Genomic DNA, 6,000 nt, shown 5'->3' on the forward strand with positions numbered 1-6,000 from the left:
TGGAAACAGCCAGGTATGCAGCATCCCCTCCCTAATTTCTGCTTGGGCCAAGCAGTGGCTGCCCAGATCTTTGCCCCCAAATTAATGCATGAAATGCTTGGGCCAGAGAGACATGGTAGTGACTCTGGTGGCTACTGATATGCCAGGGAAAAGAAGGCGCTAAATGCAAAGAGAAACTGATGCCATTCACCTAAAGACTCAACATCCTATTTTCAGGGAAGTCTTCCTTGATCTCCCAAGGGTTAGATAGGCTCCATTTTTTTTTTCTGTGCTTATAATAACTTCTACAGATCTCCCTTGTATCAATTATCACTTTGCATTATATTTGATAGCAGAAGGAGCCATAACAAACATTACTGTGTCATTTTATGATTAGATTTCAGAACCATGAGAATAGAGCAGCTGCTATGCTGCTATAGAGAATAACTTGAAATGCTTTTCATTACGTTGTCTTAGACTCTAGTCTGAAAAACATTTTGCTTTAGATGTAGGAATATGACCAATAACAATAGCTTGGATATAGTAGGTACGAAATAAGTATTAATGATAATCCTAATCATGTTCCCCAGTAAAATTCTAAATATCCCACAAAAAGCTTTTAATAACAATGGAAAGCACAGCACAGATAGTTATTATAGTTCTGGCTATGTAATATATGATATAAAGGACATTATGTCATTCAAATAGCAAGTAAAAAATGAAATGAAATGGTGCATCTACATATGATCTTCTTATTTACCTTTTTAACATAATGACTATATTTATATTCTTCTAAATACTTATAAAACTGCTTATTTTTAAGAAATTAGTATAATTTTGGAAATACATTTATTTTTATCAATACAATGTATTAAGTCACATCATACAAGCAAATAATCAAGTGCAATTCTTTGTATAAAACCTCCATTGGGAGTAGATTCACTTGGCAATTATGTTTGGCAAGATGTCTACAATTTTAGACAAGAATTAAAACTCCCTGAGTATGGTTACAGTGGATTTTGATTCCAGCATTTATCCATGCACAAAGCATGTACATACATTTATCCAGTAGTAGGTAGATTTAGGGTGCATGCTGGTGCAGAAAACAGATTGTCATTGAAATATTTCCAAAGACATATGTCAGATAGCAGGGAAGCCAGCTAAGTATGTGCACCCACTTCTTTATTCCAGAAAAGGAAGCTATAACTCTTTCCAAGGAATGATAGAGTACAGTGAGGCTTGCAGGGGCAGCTTCAGTCCTACTGAGTCCTACAGGACACAGAGCTCTTTCCCTTAAGGCAGCAATATTGGGAGGTTGAGGGATGTATGAGTGTTGCAAAACAGTTGGCAACATTCTCAAAAAATTGCCTGCCTGGGCCATGCTGTATCTTTTTACACATTTATAAATCTTTTATAAACCATCGTCCAGAAGAAGACCAACTTTATTTATCTATCCTTCAACTTTTATTATGTAACTCCTGTACAACGTCCTGTGCTATGTTCTGGGAACACAGCAGTGAACATGACAGAAAGGACTTAAAATAGAGAGTTTACAATCTACTAGACAGACAAAACTACCTATGGTATTATTATTTGCTTATAATTGTGGAAAGTATATTAGAAGAAAGAGTCAGGTGGGAGCATTTCATATTTACAAAACACGAGACAGCCAGCGTAGCTCATCTTATCGAAGAAAGAGGAGGGTGACACAAGAGGAGGTTTGCTGAGGTGAGCAGGATGCTAGATCAGTTGGGGCATTAAAAGACATATGAAATATCTTGATACTGCTTCTAAGAGCAATGGCCATTAAAAATGTTTAATTAGGGAATGGTATGATCTGATTTGCAATTTTAAGAGATCACTTTGACCTTAAGGTAGAAATAGATTCAAGAGGAGCAAGAATTAACCCTAGAGACCAGTCAGAAGGCTGTAGCAGTATCCAGGTAAAAATATGGTGGTGGTCAGGCACAGAATAATGGTAGTAGGCATAGATAAACATGAAAAACATAAGAAAGAGTAAGAGCTAAAATCAAGATGATTTGGTGATAGGTTAGATATGGATAGTGAGTGAGAGAAGAAATGATTTCCTGGTCTCTCTTTGAGTGGTCTACCATTCACAGATTACACTGGGGACAAAAAAGGTTTGAGTTCTATTTTATATGTGCTAAGTGGGATATACCCATAAATATCCAAATAGAGAAGTTGAGGTGAGTAGTTGGATACACAGATTTGGAAATCAGAAAAGAGCTCTGTGCCAAAAATGCACATTTGGAAATTATCTCCATAAATGGCTAAAGATTTGGGCATAGATGAGTCTGCTTCAAGATAATATAAGTAAGAGAAAAGTAGGTCCAGGACCAAGCCTTAAGGAACTTTCATATTTAAAGTTTGAGGGCAGGATAACAAAACAATAATGAGACTGAGAAATGGTGGCCAGAAAAATAAGAGAAAAGCTATGAGAGTGTAGTATCACTGAATCAAGGGAAAGTAAGTACTTTAATAAGCAATCATAATTAATGTCAAGCAGTGATGAGCAGTTGAATAACATAAAGACCTTATTCCAATTATCTGTTCTTTCTTTCAAAGATGGCTGATACACATGGCCAGTAAATTAGTGCTGGCTTTTGGCTAGAAACTCAATGGGGAGCTATCACCTGGGATCCTCAGTAGTTCTCCATATGGGATTGTTTGGACTTCCTCATACCTTGGAAATTAGATCCATCTGCAAGTGTTCCAAGGTATATGGGGTCTTTTAATGTCTGGGCCCAGAGATGAGCACAGTATCATTACTACTATATTCTATTTGTCATGCAGTTATGGAGGTCACAACGATTCAAGAGAATGAGTCATAGACCACACTTCTTGAAGGAGAACTGTCAAAGAAATCATGCCATCTCTAATCTACCAAAGACCTCGATACTTGACATGTTCAATCCTATTCACTGCAACAAGTTTTATAAGCACAAAAGATTGAATTTAAACTAAACATCCATCACTGGGGTCCTGGATAAGTAAATTAATTAAACTTTATAAGATGACATACTATGTACCCAATAAAAAGATGGAAATATTTTTAATGTAATGTTGTGGAAATATCGCCATGAGAAATTATTGAGTTAAGAAGGCATGCACTGCTCTGCTCTTTTAGCTGAATAGTATCTCATGGCAATATACGAATATGAATAAAACATCTCTAAAACAGGCATTTCCAATAGGGAGGTATCATCCCCCAAAGGGGCCAAAAGTAGTTATTGGGCAAGGGGAGAGTCTTTATCTTTTTGTATATAAAGGAAAGATACACATATAATGAAAAAGCAGATAGACAGTATATCTGTGTATTAAAACTGGAGCAGGATGAAGTAATCTGAAAATAGTGTATTTTTAAAAGATCTCCTTAGGGTAGTGATAATAAAAAAAAAAAGTTTGAGAAACACTGCTCTGAAAGGAACATAGAAATGAGTCCAAATGGTTGCCTGTGAGTAGAAATAGATTATCAGGTAAAAAGAGGAGGAGAATGAGAATATTCAATGTGTACTTTTATATTTTTTGATATTAGATCCATGGAAATATAATATCTATCAAAATTTAAATTAAAAAAGAAAATTTAAAAAGGTTACTGATTTTATTTAATGACATGCCATTTTTGAGTAGGAACTCTTTCAGCATATATTTTAGTGTATATAAATCTTACACTTTTAAAAGTCTAGTGCAGGCAAAGAAATACTAATTTTGCTCAATTATCTTAGCTATTCAAAGGGGAAGCTGATAAAGTAATTTTTGTGCATGAAATTCTGTAATTATTATTATTGTGTATTCAAATGAAGCACTTTTAAAAGACAAAGTTAGTGTGTGTACCTGCCTCATTCTGAAGGGATAGACAGCATGCTCCTCTCCCAGAGCTGTGAAGGACCACTACAGTTCTTCCAGTGCTAAAGTGTTTCCTCCTTCACACCCCAGGATGGGAGAAGCAAGTATAAGATCCAGAGAGGTGGATGCAATGTGAACAACAAAAGCTCTTAGTAACATCTGGATTTGCAAAAATTTTTTCTAAAGTGTATCAGTGGTATAGCTTACACAACAAGACAACATGCTCATCATAAACGCTTGGCAATCCTCTTGCAGTTGGGTGCAATTACACAAAAAGCAAACCATCTATGTCCTTGTTGTAATCTCCACTCCTTAACATAGAAAATTTATAGGAGGGCTGCAGCTCTTCAACTGCTAAAGCCACCAGGGATGAGCAACATTAGACTTAACTCAGGTATGTGAATGGCAGCAAGTAACACTGAGAACTCGACCATGTTCTACTGAATCACCTCGCCTAGTATTGCAAGCAGCAACCTATGGCATAGGCCACATGACATTATGATGGCACCAAGACTAATAGAGAGCTGCATGAAAAGATAAAGAGACTTGGAAGCAATGAACAGTTATGGCTTAGCCTAATACTGACCTTGCAAAATGGCAGCTATTTTGTCATCAGAGTTCCTATCTTTCTTCAGTGATCTCAATTGATATGGATAAAACTGAATTCTAACTGCATGGAAACTCCACGGAGAGCACTATGAGGTAACATGTAGATACAAAGCACGGAAATTAATTGTAAAAGTCCACTTAGACCATTCATCTTTCTGCAGACTGACTTCCAGGTCACATCGTGAGCAGCTCGATCAAAACTACATTTTGGAGAAGACTGTAAATATATGTGACACAGGTCTAGATCATAAACTGTTCAACAACGCATAAAAACTAGCGCTAAAATACACAATGGGCATGATGGGGATGCATAGCCATTCTCTTTAGGTGCATTCCATTGCCTTAAAATGCAGAACTCTCTTGTGGCTTTCTCTATGGACACTCAGGTAGGACTTGTTAGAAAGAAGGTGATGGTTAACATTCATCTAACCTGTTGTCTTAGCTTGGGCTGTCACAACAAAACACCATAGACTGAATGGCTTAAACAACAGACGTTGATTTTCTCATGGATCTAAAAACTGGAAGTCTGAGATCAGAGTGCCAGCAAGGTCAGGTTCTGGGAAAGGCTCTCTTCCTTGCTGTGCAGACTTAATCTTCCTGCTATGTGCTCACATGGCTTTTTCTTCATGCATGTATGGGGAGGATGTGCTTCCTTGCACGTGCTCACGTCCTCGTGCGCTCTCGCGCGCTCTCGCTCTCTCTCCCCCTCCACCCCTCCCTCCCTCCCTATAAGGCCACCAATCCTACCGGATTAGGACCCCATGCTTATGGTCTCATTTAGCCTTACTTACTCCTAAAAGCTTTATCTTCAAATACTGTGTGAGATCTTGAGTGTTAGTGTTTCAATATATGAATTGGGGATGGGGAGCACAATTCAGTTCATAGCACCTGTAAGTATAGAACAAGAAATGTTTAAATATCAGCAAGGAAATTTTTGGTTGAATATTAGGGAGAATTTGAGAATCATATAGGAGTTTGATAAATAGAGCCATTGAATAAGAATACAAAACAAAATGAAACATGGTACCCTTATCTGATACTGTATGCCCCCTCTAATGGTAAGCACACATCCTAGCCCTGTAACGATAGTTTTTTTGTTTGTTTTTGAGAAAATTGAGGTAAAATTTATATAACAAAAATCACCATTTTAACCAGTTCAAATTGTATAATCTCATGACATCTAGCATATTCAAAATGATGTGCAATCATCACTGCTATCTAATTCTAGAACATTTTTATCATTCCAAAAAGAATCCCCATACCTGTTAAATAGTCACTACCAACTTCCCTTACCCCAGTCTCTGGTGTTGGTCTTATAAAGTTCAAGGAAAAAAGTTATAAAGGTACTCTCATTTTAAAAAACGAGAAAAACATGATGGCATTTTAAAAGCTAATGGAAACACTAACTCAAAGACAAACATTGCGTCTTTATCTCATTTCATTATGGAACAGACAGCTTCATGGAAACATGGAATCACAGATTATACAGAATCACAGATTATACAGAGGATGTCAGTTTCCATTGTCTCTCCAAATGTGTTTTAC

Source organism: Colobus angolensis, unplaced genomic scaffold (assembly GCF_000951035.1).
Source record: "Colobus angolensis palliatus isolate OR3802 unplaced genomic scaffold, Cang.pa_1.0 Scaffold465, whole genome shotgun sequence".
Lineage (NCBI taxonomy): Eukaryota > Metazoa > Chordata > Mammalia > Primates > Cercopithecidae > Colobus > Colobus angolensis.